The sequence below is a fragment of the Ammospiza nelsoni genome, chromosome 11 (genome assembly GCF_027579445.1).
Source record: "Ammospiza nelsoni isolate bAmmNel1 chromosome 11, bAmmNel1.pri, whole genome shotgun sequence".
NCBI lineage: Eukaryota > Metazoa > Chordata > Aves > Passeriformes > Passerellidae > Ammospiza > Ammospiza nelsoni.
The window spans coordinates 18,324,703-18,338,914 of record NC_080643.1 but is presented as its reverse complement, the minus strand read 5'-3'; the positions used below and the strand labels follow the sequence as shown (position 1 = coordinate 18,338,914).

Sequence of the window (14,212 nt, the reverse complement as noted above, 5' to 3'; positions counted from 1 at the left end):
GCATGCCTTCAGTATCCACTTACAACTCATTGTTTGGGAGATATATATGTTACAAATACCTGCTTCTCACAGCAAGTCAGTAATTTCAAATATAAGACAAAATATCCACTTTGCTGGCTGCAGTGTAAACACAGAGTTACATGTTCCTGCCTTGTGAAGGAATTGACTTGTGGGGTTTTTTTTTGTTTTGTTTTGTTTGTTTTGGGTTTCTTTTTGTTTTTTATTTTTTGTGGGTTTTTTTTTGAGGTTTTATTTTATTGTATATTATTTTATTTTATTTTATTTTATTTTATTTTATTTTATTTTATTTTATTTTATTTTATTTTATTTTCAGCAAGCTCACCAGCAGCCATCCGTGCAGCAGCAGTGACATTGCTCAGAGCCGCCAACCATCTGAAGGGTCAGGGAGCCCCACAGCACCAAGTGCTGCCTCCTGCCATGGCTCAAAGCCTGCTGCTCTTATCACTCACACAGAGATAAGGCACCAGCAGGGCTTCCAGGAGAACTCAAGGCAGCAAAGGTTAATTCTGCAGCCTGAGAGCCACTGTCAGCATCTGGGACAGTTTCCCCCTTGGTCTGTGCTGCAGAGGAAGGGCTTGGAGCTCTGGAACTCCTCTGGATGCTGAGGCCACACTGGAACAGAATGAATTCCCTGGGATTTCAGGAGCCCAGAGCAGCAGCAGGATGAGGAGAGAAGCAGATCCCAGCCAGGACAGGGCACCTGGGTGAGTTCAGGGCCAGGGGAGCTCCTGAGCAGAGCAGAGCTTCCTGGGAGCCTTGCTGGTGACATGGCAGGTCTTGTCCAAAGTGGTAAATCCTCATTTTTTAACCCACTGATCATCTCTGTTCTAAGGGGACAGCTGCTCATTCTAAGGCAGAAATTGAATTATTTACTCCCAGCCACTACCAAACATATTTTCCTGATCTCTAGGGCATATTTTTCACTATGAAGCCTTAGGAAGCAAACACCTTCCTCAAGGAGGGCGTTATTTTCCCCCACACCATTTGTTTGAATAATAAACCACTTGAGCAAAAATATGACACATGGGAGTTATGATTTTATTTTTTCCCCTGGAGGAGATTAGGTTAAACTTGCCTTTTTTTCCAGAGGTACACAGTTCATCAGCAAGAAGTTCAAGGAGGAAAAATGTGTTTTCATATTGGGTAAGAGTGCACACAGTGCTTGCCTTGCTCTCAAAATGGATGAGTCTGCAGCAAGCTGCAGGACTGACAGCTTTATTTTCATCTGCCTGCCCTGATAGAGCATAGCAGGAAACATTTTTCCAGATCCACACTTGAGGATTTGAACATTCCTACTGAGACCACTTTAATCTCATTTGGAAAAAAAAAAAAAAAAGCAAGCCCACTCATATATGCATTTAGTTACATCAGACAAAACCTTATTTGCTGCAGTTTCGTGTTTTTTTCCCTCCCCCATTTTTTGGTAACTGATTTTTTCTCCCCCTCAGACTTTCACAGCCTTCCAATTGCAAGGTTTGTGGCACTTGCCAAGGGTGAAGGAATCTAATAATCTAATTTGCTAATTCAATCATCATTTGCAAACTAATGACTGTGAGCATGGATAAAACCAACATTAAAATGTCTGAAAGAGCAGCCATGGTGGGGGAATACATTCTCAGAGTAAACAAAACCACCTTGCAACTGAAGCATTTACAGCCTGAGCACATTTCTGCTTCAGGAATTCAGTCTCTTCCTGGACAGCAGCTCCATTATTAATGAAATTAGCAGTAATAAAACCAGAAATCAAGCTTTCTTCCACAGCTGGGCTTCTCCAAGAACTCCAGCTGGACTGATATTTGGGTTAAGGCAGCACAACAGGAACAGTAATAAACACCCTACTTCTCAATCAGTGCTTCAGATTCACCCAAGAAATGACATTTCTCAGTGCTTCTCTTTAAAATTCCTCAAGCTCTATAAATTCCAGCTCACAATAAAGGACACATGTATGAAAATAAACAAAAAACCCAGTGTGAGCCATCAGCAACATTCAGTTCTCTCTGTTCACATTGCTTTGGGCCAGATCTCTAGTGGATAATCAGCAAAAATTCAGTTTCCTGAAGCACACCTGGAAATTCTACCTTTACCCACCTGTAAAATCTGAGGTGGCAGAGAGGATCTCCACTGGGAAAAAGGAATGTACAAATCCCCCAGGGAGCACACCCCTGCCATTCAGGTGTTACAAATGACCCTTAATCTCCAAATTAGATTATTGTGCCAGAGTTTCTCCGGTGGAGAAGAGAGCCCTCAGGCCATCACAGATGCAATAATAAATTAATTTATTTGAGAAAACAGCCTGAAAACGGGGATTTTTTTGGACAATCAGGAAAATGTGTCTTCTCAGGTGCTTTTGGATAATAGATGAGGCATGTTATTTATCAGCAGGCATCCAGTGATATTTAGGATGGATTAGCAGCTATTCCTTTGCTGCCATGCTGTAGTACATGTTCTACTCCATGCTTTTCGCTACTAGGATTTCACTTTATCCCAGCCCAGGGGCTCCTTGGGATCATCCATGCATTCCACTTCCATCAGCACCTCAGGACTGCCCAGACAATGTTTTCCAGGCAGGAGTGGATTTCCAGGTAAATCCTGTAGAAGATCTTAGAAAAACATGTATTTTCCCCCTGGAACAAATTAGGGAGGCATTGATCTTGCATGATGCCTGTGAGTTCTCTCAGCAGCAGCAATTCCTTCCTGCCAGGGTGTTAGAGCAGCTTTCAGAGGGCAAAAATCAATGGAGGAACATTTGTCTGTTTTACAGCAAAGGCAGAAAAAAAGAAAGGTGAAATGGCCACCACCATCTAACAGGAGCTGATTGAACTGGAATGGGAGCCTGGTCCAACATTCAAATATCTGAAACAGCAGCTCTGGTGGGGAATACATTCTCAGAGTAAACAAAACCACCTTGCTTTAAGTGAAGCTTTTAGACCCTGAGCATATTTCTGCTTCAGGAATTCAGTCTCAGACTCCAGAGCACAAAGTTTTCCACATTTCCACAAATTTTACCCCACCCAAGAGGCTCTAGAGGTTCAGGTGGCTGCAATCACCTCCAAGGGCAGCCTCTTCCCACCCAGAGCTCCTCTGGAGGAGAACATCCAAGTTTCCAAAGGTCACCATGAACTTTGGTGTAGCTGACACAATTCCTGTCCTCCCCTCCCAAAATCAGAGTGCAATTTGCAGTCTCCAAAGGATTCATCTCACCAGTCCCCACAATTTGGAATGAGCATCTCAGCAGCAATTGGGTATCCAGATCTCTGGGGAGATTTTAGCATGTGAACTCTGATTATCTGTGTCATAAACAACTTCCCTCTTTACCTGTGGGGTTGAGCAAAAGAGGGGCAGGCTGGAAATAAGCTAAAAATCAAAGCAGTGCATGGATAAACTTTGCAGAGAATAAACCTGGAAGGATCTTGCTAATCCCAGCTCCAATACAGGTTTCAAATGCAAAGCCAAAAGAGCCTCCATTTATTACCAACCACAATTTCTGCTTTTCTACATTTCCAATACAGGTTTCAAATGCAAAGCAAACAGAGCTTCCATTTATTATCAACCACCATTTCTGTTTTTCTACATTTTATTTTACATATTTGATTGAAAATACTCCAGGGCAGACTGAAGGCAGGATGGTACCACTTGAAATTCTTTACAAAGAAAGCCCAGAGTGCTGGTGGGCAGATCCCAGATCACACAGAATCAGCACCAAGCAGAGCATTCCAGCATCCAGGCAGTTAAAAGGGCTCAGAAAATGCCAGCTCAGCTGCCACACACAGCCCTGTTGAACAAGCTCATCAAATTACCCACTGGAGCATTTCCAGGGACTTGCTGAGCTGGGGGATTTGCTTGGCTACACTGCCACAGGGAATTTCAGCCCCATTTGTGTACCCACAGCCTGTGGGATGTCTTGGCACAGAGAATTTCAGCCCCATTTCTGCGGTCACAGCCTGTGGGATCTGTGGGCCCAGTGAATTTCAGCCCCATTTGTGGATCTGCTGTCACAGGGAATTTCAGCACCATTTGTGTACCCACAGCCTGTGGGATCTCTTGGTACAGGGAATTTCAGTCCCATTTGTATTTCCACAGCCTGTGGGATCTGTGGGCCCAGAGAATTTCATCCCCATTTGTGGATCTGTTGGCAGAGGGAATTTCATCCCCATTTGTACTTCCACAGCCTGTGGGATCTGTTGCCACAGGAAAATTAAGCCCCTTTTTATTTCCACAGCCTGTGGGATCTGTCATCACAGGAGATTTCAGCCCAGTTTCTGTGGGCCACAGCCTGTGGGATCTGCGGGCCCAGTGAATTTCAGCCCCATTTGTGGGCTACTGCCTGTGGGATCTGTTGGCCCAGAGAATTTCAGCCCCATTTCTGTGGCCACAGCCTGTGGGATCTCTTGGCCCATGGAATTTCAGCCCCATTTGTACTTCCACAGCCTGTGGGATCTGTCGCCACAGGAGATTTCAGCCCAATTTCTGTGGGCTACAGCCTGTGGGAACTCTTGGCCCAGGGAATTTCAGCCCCATTTTTGTGGCCACAGCCTCTGGGGTCTGTTTGCAGAGGGAAATTCAGCCCCATTTGTGTAGCCACAGCCTGTGGGATCTGTGGGCCCAGTGAATTTCAGCCCCATTTATGTACCCAGAGCCTGTGGGATCTGTGGACCCGGGGAATTTCAGCCCCATTTGTGGATCTGTTGGCAGAGGGAATTTCAGCCCCATTTCTATTTCCACAGCCTGTGGGATGTGTGAGCCCAGGGAATTTCAGCCCCAGTTGTGGGCCACAGCCTGTGGGATGTGCTGGCCCAGGGAATTTCCTGTTCTCAGAGGGCAAAAATCTGTAAAAAAAATATATTCTGGCCATTTGTGTGGCCACAGCCTGTGGGATCTGTTGACACAGGGAATTTCAGCCCCATTTGTGGGCCACAGCCTGTAGGATCTGTGGGCCCAGAGAATTTGAGCCCCATTTTATTTCCACAACCTGTGGGATCTGTTGGCCCTGGGAATTTCAGCCCCATTTGTGGATCTGTTGCCACAAGGAATTTCAGTCCTATTTATGTGGGCTACAGCCTGTGGGATCTGTGGGCCCAGGGAATTTCAGCCCCATTTGTGCAGCTACAGCCTGTGGGATCTGTGGGCCCAGGGAATTTCAGCCCCATTTGTGTGGCCACAGCCTGTGGGATCTGTGGGCCCAGGGAATTTCAGCCCCATTTGTATTTCCACAGTCTCTGGGATCTGCTACCTCCATGGATATTTGCCAGTTCATCATCACAGGGCTGTGGTGTGAAATAATTCAGTGCTGGGATGGGGACACCTGGACAATGCCAGAGCAGTGCAGGGACATGCTGAGGCAAGGGAAGGGAACCTGCCCAACCTGCAGGGAGTAGGAGAGACCAAGCTTTGCTCAGGGAGATGCTGCTGAGGACATCACTGCTCCTTCCTCACTTTTCCAGCTGCCCTGCTGAGAAGTGGCTGCCGCAGCAGAAAGGGGGAAGGAGAGGGGACTCTCTAAAATAATCACCCCTCTAATCTCAGGAGTGTGATTATGGACCACACTTCAATCTAAAAAGTCCATCTTGTGCTCTCTTTCTCAGGCCTCAAGTATCTGAAATGTCTCTGAATTACCTTTCTCCTAAGGGCAGACTGCCTTTCCAAGAAGCATTCTGATCAAGAAAGAGAGATATTAATATTTTTCTTTATTTTATATTAATACTTTTTCTTCATTTTTCTTCTCCCTTCTGGCCCTTTTGCCATGCAGAAATGGCATTTTTTTGATGCCAGGCTCTGACATGCTTACTGAAAAGCAGCTCCCAGAGGATAAAAAATTAAGATGACCACCACACAGTATCACTGATCTCAGCTACCAAAATACAACGCTTGGGGGACTAAAGCTCCTCAAATCCTAAAAATTCCAGGCAGTTCTTACTCACAAACAGACCTGCTTGCTCTCTGTTGAAAATGTAGCTCCTGGGTTGGTTTGACAGTTCTTCACAAGCCTGACAAGCGTTCCACACATTTTGTCCCACTTCTTAAATGTCTCCATCCACTTGCTAGTGGGACCAACTTGTTTGGAAATAATTGCCCACACCCAGAAGTGGGAATTCTTCTCTGCCGCCTGATAAGGCAGCAGACAGGCAGCTCAAAACTGTTTTTGATTTCAGGATGAAACTAAACAAGTGAAAAAAACAACCAAAATTTCTTTTTCCAAATGGGCTTTATATTTAACCTTCAATTATATTAACTGTGCCATAAAAGTGGATGTACTACTGTAATTATACACTCAAAAATGCTGCTTAAAAGCTGAAATGATTGCACTGTTTCCTTGCCTGGCTGCTTTAGAATATTTCCTTTTCCAAACATCTCCTACCCTCAGTCCAAGAGAAATGTTAAAGGTGACAGGATCTCTCTGAGCCCTGAATTTTCCTCAGAAATTTGCACTTTCAGGTTCTATAAAGCCAAGAGGAGCTTAATTGCCTGCAACTGCAATTCCAGCCACTGCAAATCATATACAGCTCTCCCATGAAAGCATTAAAGAGCTAAGACTTAATTAGCATCCCTGATTAAATAGCAATTCATACAGCCATTATATCTTCCAGTTATGCAGCGCAGAGCTCTGGAAAAGCAGAGAAGGGGAAAAAAACAGCAACCACACACACTCCTCATCTCAATGAAAAAATTCACCTCCACCCACTTTCTCCAAACTTCATCCTGGGGAATGTTCATTATTTGCCATGCAAAGGGCACTGCCAGGCACAATTTGAATGCTCCCAGTTTCCACCAGCAATCTCCACCTGTGTGAGAGATCAGAGAGCCCCTGTGCCAGCCTGGCAAAGGCAGGGGCAAACAGAGCAGCTGAGGGAGAGCAGCATGAAAAGGCTCCCACAGGCCCTCACATTCCTGGGGAGGAAAGGGGCTCTCAGCACAGAAAACCCCACAGTGCTGATGGAAGTCTCCAGAACAGGCTTTGCTCAAACTCTGCTCTGTCACCACATTTCTCTTCACAGAGAAAAGCGAGGCACAACTTCCCAAGAAATTCCTGGGATTCATATTCTCTAAACCTCAGAGAAAGGAAAAACAGTTCTTATATATGTTCACAAGTGGAATGCATGGTAGAGGATTGTTTACCTGAAGGGAATTAATAATTAGATTTTGGTGTGAGTGTTGTGGTTCATTGGCCAATTGAATCCATCTAAGCCAAGGTGTCACTTCCCAAGAATATTCCTGGGATTCACATTCTCTGAACGTGAATGAGAAAGGAAAAACAATTCTTATCTCATTTGCTGCTCCTGTGGAAGATTGCACTTGCATTCACAAGAGGAAAGCATTGTGCAAGACTGTTTACCTGAAGGGAATTGGTGATTGGATTCTGGTGTGAGTGTTTTGATTCACTGACCAATTGACTCCAGGTGTGTGTGTCAGGACTGTGGGCTGACTGTCACAAAATTCTGTGCAGTGGAGTGCTTGGCAAATTCAGTGTACATGTAATGTAATATAGTATAGAAATTATAGTATAATAAAGTAATTAATTAGCCTTCTGATAAGATGGAGTCCTCCTCATCATTCCTCCTGGATGTCGGGCAAAAATATTTACTATACTGCTCCTCTTCTGCCCTGTTTGCACATCAGCATTTCAAACACAGCACAGGGAGAGAGGATCAGCTCCTTCCTGGGAGAGCAAGGATGGCAATTCTTCACCCCCTTTGCTGCGATGGAAAAAGGGGAGCAGGAGCAATACTGAGAGGCAGAGGCACATCCAGGGACACCCTCTCTGTGCTGGAATAGCACAGCCAGGGGTGGCTCTATGCTGGACTAAGAGCTTGTGTTTTGAGGTGGAGGAAGTCCCTTGGATTGGGAATTTCCAGGCCTGAATATAATTATTCCCCACTTAGTTCTGCCCAAAAGGTGCTGCCTTGTTCCTTGCTGGATTTGGGAAGATCTGCAGACAAAGAGGAGCAGCATCTGTTGCAGTTTTTACCAAGTGGATCATGCAGCACCAACAATTCCTTCTCCCCTGGCTGTGCTCTCCAGGTTGGAAGGATCATTCCATTCTAGCCCCTTGTGAATCTCATTTTATGAAGCCAAGCAGAAAAAATGTACAAGAAGCAGTGATGGGACAACAGCAACAAAGAAATAAGGAAAGGGAGCAAAAGTAAATTTGCACCACATGTGCAATTACCATCATAGAACAGCATTTTATCAGGACAGGATTAACAACACTGCTCCTCTACTACAGCAGCCTCTCAGTTTTCACATCAGGAAATGATCACAAATCATGGATGATTTGTGGCTTTTAATGACAAAGCAGAGGGTCAAGAACTGATTTGGGCTCCAACCACACTGCTCCAGGGGAGCACATTGAGATTTTGGTAGCTTATCTCTCAGACAAATGGAGAATTGCACTGCAGCAGTATTCCTTCCCTCAGCCAAACTGGAAATCTTGGCTACAGGAAAGAAGTCTGTGATGAGGATAAATAAACTGTCACAAGACAAGACTCCAATAAATTAGCCAGACAGACAGAACAAAGACAGATGGGGTATAAGAGGAGAGGGAGTTGCTGTATTTAGTGTCTGAAATGTCATTTGGATGCTGCTCACTGCTAATGTGCCTCCTGGGCCTTACACAGTCCTGCTCCATTGGCCTTCAGAGAGCCAGAGGTCAAATTTACATAGAATAATCTGAATACTTGCTCAGATTTGAACATTCCCTGCTTCCTGCTGAAAACATTCTCCAGCAACTTTCTGGAACAAATGTGTTCTCACAGGGCTGAGCAGTCCCTCAATGCACCCCACACTCCTTCTGGCATTCCCCATTTCTCCCTCGAGTCCCATCCCACTATCCTATTCCCTTTCCAGAGCTCTTGGAGCAGTGTTTTTTCCCCTCCTTTTTCCATCACTCCCAGATCTCACCCAGCTCTCTGATGCCAATCCCCAAGGCTCTGTTTGCCCCTGATGCTCCACAGCCCAGTTCACCCCTGGCTCTCGTCTCTGCAGCTCAGCCACTGGCTCCTGCTGAGGGAACAGCCAGGATTTCTGGATTTGCACAGCCCCAAAGAACTCAAGGCCATCACTGAACACACAAAACATCTCAGAGATGAGTGTGGAGCAGTTTCAGCTGTTTGCACTGTAATACATGACTGCTCAGTTGAGGAAAAGCTTGGAACAACATATGGTTCCAATTACCTCTGTCCTCCTGCAACCAATACTTCTCTTTTCCAGCTACAATTTATCTGTGCTGCTTGGCAGCTCAGCTGGCTCCCCTTCTTCTCCTGAGGAACACAACCACATGCAGATGCTATTTATACACCGGGCAAATTATTTCTGCAGCCATATTTTCCCAATAAAACCAGCCTCGTGTCCCATCCAAAAGGTGAGAGTCATGATCTGTGACTGTGAAAGATGCCTTGGCACTTTCTGGAAAATAAATCCACAGTCCTGGCACAGTGTCAGCTTTGTAATTGCATTCTGTGGACCTGTGGTAGCTCTTTCCTAACAAATAGCTGATGAATTCCCCCCGAGAAGTGACTGGGAGTCAGCCCCAGGTTCCAGGAAGATGTTAAATCAAAGAACAAACTTCATAATGAGCACCACAATTATAAGCCTCATTTTTTTTTCCTCATGGATCTGTCCTTACAGGTATTTTTTATGCTCTTTTTCAGCTCCCACAATCCACTCACAATAGCTGGGATCAATAGGACTTACAGGAGGAAATCTCTTCCTCACTTTGTGTTTGAAATGCTGGTCAGAACCCCAGGGGAATACAAATGGCACACAAAACCTCATTTCCCTCACTCCCTACAGCAGCAGCTTGGGAGGCTTCAGTTACTTCCCATTTAAAACTTTCCAAGCCTTGGCTGAAGGGAGAGTCCCACATGGTGACAGTGCCAAATGCTGACAAACAGATCTGAATGGGAGCAAAATGTGTTTTGGAATAATGAATTCAGGTTTATTTCCCCTTGCACTGGTTTTATAAGGTGCATTGTTGTATTTAGGAGCAAAAGTAAAACAGAAAAATTTGATTTGCAAAAAGCCAATTGCAAAATGGCTTTTTCTAGGTAAGAAAAAGATCCCTCCACACATGAAAACTGTTACAGAAATCCCTACAAATGCCATATGTGTTTTTATCCAGTGTCTTAGGGTTCACTTAATTCAAGCAATTTGAAAATGAGCACAACATGCTATCACTTAAAAAACCCAGAAACCCAAGCCCAGCATTATTACGAGGCACCATATTTATTGTACACCAATGGAACATCCTTGCTCAGTTTATCCACAAAAAGCCCCAAAGATGGGGATTTTGCAGCCCAGCTCTGCAAGCTGAGGCAGAAATTGAAAGAGAAGAAGTGTTTGGAGCATCTCCCATTCTGTGTTTTGGAATAATGAATTCAGGTTTATTTCCCCTTGCACTGGTTTTATAAGGTGCATTGTTGTATTTAGGAGCAAAAGTAAACAAAAAAAAATTGATTTGCAAAAAGCCAATTGCAAAGCAGGTTTTTCTAGGTAAGAAAAAGATCCCTCCACACATGAAAACTGTTACAGAAATCCCTACAAATGCCATATGTGTTTTTATCCAGTGTCTTAGGGTTCACTTAATTCAAGCAATTTGAAAATGAGCACAACATGCTATCACTTAAAAAACCCAGAAACCCAAGCCCAGCATTATTACGAGGCACCATATTTATTGTACACCAATGGAACATCCTTGCTCAGCTTATCCACAAAAAGCCCCAAAGATGGGGATTTTGCAGCCCAGCTCTGCAAGCTGAGGCAGAAATTGAAAGAGAAGAAGTGTTTGGAGCATCTCCCATTCTGTGTTTTGGAATAATGAATTCAGGTTTATTTCCCCTTGCACTGGTTTTATAAGGTGCATTGTTGTATTTAGGAGCAAAAGTAAACAAAAAAAAATTGATTTGCAAAAAGCCAATTACAAAGCAGGTTTTTCTAGGTAAGAAAAAGATCCCTCCACACATGAAAACTGTTACAGAAATCCCCACAAATGCCAAATGTCTTTCTATCCAATGTCTTAGAGTTCATTTAATTCATACAATTTGAAAATGAGAACAACATGCTATCACTTAAAAAACCCAGAAACCCAAGCCCAGCATTATTATGAGGCACCATATTTATTGTGCACCAATGGAACATCCTTGCTCAGCTTATCCACATCCACAAAAAGCCCCAAAGATGGGGATTTTGTAGCCCAGCTCTGCAAGCAGAGGCAGAATGTGAAAGAGAAGAAGTGTTTGGAGCATCTCCCATTCTGTCACACCCCCCAGGCTGCACACTTGTCACAGTGCCATGTGCTGCCAGGTACCCAGCAGTTTGTTGCAAAGCAGAGAGCTGGATGCTCAGTAACCCTCCTGAACTAATTTTTCTCACTCTCTGGAAACAATTTTCTAGGCCATCTATCTGGGAATGTCACCTTCCTAATGGGAAGCAATAACTGCAGCCTCCTTGAGCTCCTGGAGAACACAGCTGAGCTTTGCTTTTCTTTTTATTAACAATCTACAGCAGTGATGGCACAGGAAAATATGTATTTTATTCAAGACTTTAATCAACACTTGATGAGAATTACGTGCTTTCCCTCTTTAAATGTAGCTCTGTGGCTTTTTTTTTTTTTCTTTATACTAAAATGGATAAGTTTTGCTTTAAACTTGTGAGATTGATGCTTGAAATTAAGAAGTTTAACACAGCTGAATAGCAGGAGGAAAACTTTGAGCCATGCTTCCATGAGAAACCTGCCAGGGAGGAGATGGTTCCATTATTGGAAATGTCTTTTAATTTGCTTCACTACAAACGCTTCCATTAAAAAAAGGCAAAATATAAAAAAAGATGTCCCCCAAAACATAAAAAGAGATGTTCCCAACTGGTTGAAGGTTTCACAGGAACTGGGTGAACCCCAGCGAGCACTGAACTCTTCTGGGTCCAGTGACTGGGACCATTGAGAGAAATACTCAAAACGCCATGCTACTTCAATGAATTTTTTAAATAAAACTGAAAAGATCTTATTCAGCACCATCATTTCTGAAGAAAAATGCTGAGCCTAATGCAAGACCAGTGAGCAGCACTGCCCTGCTCATGCAGAGCTCCTGGAGGAGAGATACAGGAACGGGGAGCAGAGGAGAAAATTCCCTTCCACTCCCTGCATTATCCCTGGCTCTTGGTTGGGAAGAGAAGGAAGCAGTAGGGAGCAGACGGAATATTAGCTATATTAGATGTATTAGATATATTCCTTACCTGCCACAGAGAATCCCAAGGCAGCTCCTCATTCACAACCACCTCTCTGCCCCATCAACAGTGAGTCCCCAGAACTCTGCACTGACTCCTTTTCCAAATTATTTTTCTGTACAGTTCCCCAGGGGCTCGTCCACCTCCCAAGCAGAGGCAGAGCTGTTTCCCCACAGCAGCACCAGGCTCTGGAAGGTTCCCTGCCCCTTTTGTCCCAGGATTTCAAGCTGGGAACACTGTGCTCTCACAGAGCTGCCTCCTTTCTAAAGGAGCTGGAAGTGTTCCTCAGGCTCTGGTCCCAGGAGTGCATTCACACCTCCGGGCTGGGAGCCTTCCCTCTCCCCTTAGGAGATGTGAAAAATGTGTATTTTATGATTGGCTTTCTGCAAATATTCAAATTAATGTTACATGTGTTATGTTAGAAACTTATGCCATAATAATTTTCTTAAGTAGTGTGTTAAATATAGTTTTAGGTAAAAACATAATGTTAAAACAGAAATGATGCTATTTAAGGTACTTTGTTTTTCTAAAGAAAGGACTTGCAGTAAGATAGCAGCCACAGGACACTGAAATCTTTCAGAGAAAGAGAATTTATTGCTCTATCATCAGAATAAATTAACAATTTCCTGCCTCGCTCAGCCCTGAAGACACTGGTTAGGATTAAGAGGAAGAAGTTGACAATGACCAGACAGAATCCTGTGTTTGAATGGAATTTATGCATCATGTATGAGGTGTATGAATATGCAACAGGTTATTGTTTTTAAGGGTTAATTCTCCGTTAACGTGGGTCCTTTTTCAGGTTTATGCTGCCCAGAAAAGGTACCTGGACATCCGTAACCCTTTGTCTCTACTGTCTCATATTGTCCAAATCCAAATTGTCCAAAACTTTTATTACTCTAAGTATACTGCTATTTTTATAAGCATTTTATTACTATTAAACCTTTAAAATTTTAAAAACAAGTAATTGGCGTTTTTCAGAGGAGGGAAGTTCTGAAGGACTGGCAGCCAAATGCTGCTGCCATTGTTGGGGCCCTCAGAAGCCCCAGCTGAGGGGAGGTCCCATGGCTACTGCAGCCTCAGGAGTGGGAGCTGGGGGAACAGAGGCTCCTTTTGGGAATGCAGCATTAACCTGGGCAAGGGAAGTGTTCCAAAGGCTGAGGACTGTCCCAAAATGTGAAAAATGCCAACCACTTGTTTTTAAAATTTAGAAAGTTTAAGAGTAATAAAATGGTTATAAAAAATAGTAATATAATAGGAGTAATAAAAATTTGAACAATTTGGATTAGGACAATATAAAACAATAGAAACAAAGAGTTATGGATGTCCAGGTACCTTTTCTGGGCAAAAATAAGCCCTAAAAAGGACACATGTTACTGGAGGATTAACCCTTTGAAACAATAACCTGTTGCCTATTCATACACCTCATACACGATGCATAAATTCCATTCAAACCCAGGATTCTGTCTGGGCAGTGCCAGCTTCTTCCTCTTAATCCTAACCAGCTTCTTCAGGGCTGAGCAGACAGGAAGAAGTTCATTTCTTCTGATAATGGAGCAATAAATTCTCTTTCTCTGAAAGATAGGTGTCCTGTGGCTGATATCTGGTGCAAGTCCTTTCTTTAAAAAAAGTATTTTGCATAGCATAGTTTCTATTTTAACATTATGTTATAACATAAAACTATATTTAACACACTACTTAAGAGAATTAATACAGCATTACTTTCTAACACAACACATATAATATTCACTTTAATATTTGCAGAAAGCCAATCATAAAATATGCATTTTTCACACAAAACAAGTCCTGACCTAAATAATGGATGGGTTTTGTTTGCTGAGGCGTGAGCAGATACTACTCCTCTGCTTTAAGTGAGCAGGCCCAGCGTCAAAGCTATCAATGGAATTATATCTGCTTATGCTGCTGGGAAGTTCTGCTCTTTGCACAGCACTCACTGAGGTGTAAAATGAGGACTTAATGT

At 43.6% G+C, this 14,212-nt stretch overlaps 1 protein-coding gene across 2 annotated transcripts in view; it reads right to left on the bottom strand.

The window, feature by feature from the left end:
• Positions 1-14,212, bottom strand: part of SLC6A1 (solute carrier family 6 member 1) — a 73,831-nt gene that overhangs the window by 40,410 nt on the left and 19,209 nt on the right. The window contains exon 1 of one of the 2 annotated variants that reach the window (XM_059480003.1): positions 12,244-12,375. The exons of the other annotated variant lie outside the window; for it this stretch is intronic. The gene's annotated coding sequence lies outside the window, so the exon portion shown is untranslated. Of the gene's footprint in view, positions 1-12,243; positions 12,376-14,212 lie in introns of those variants that run through there. 2 annotated transcript variants of the gene reach the window in all.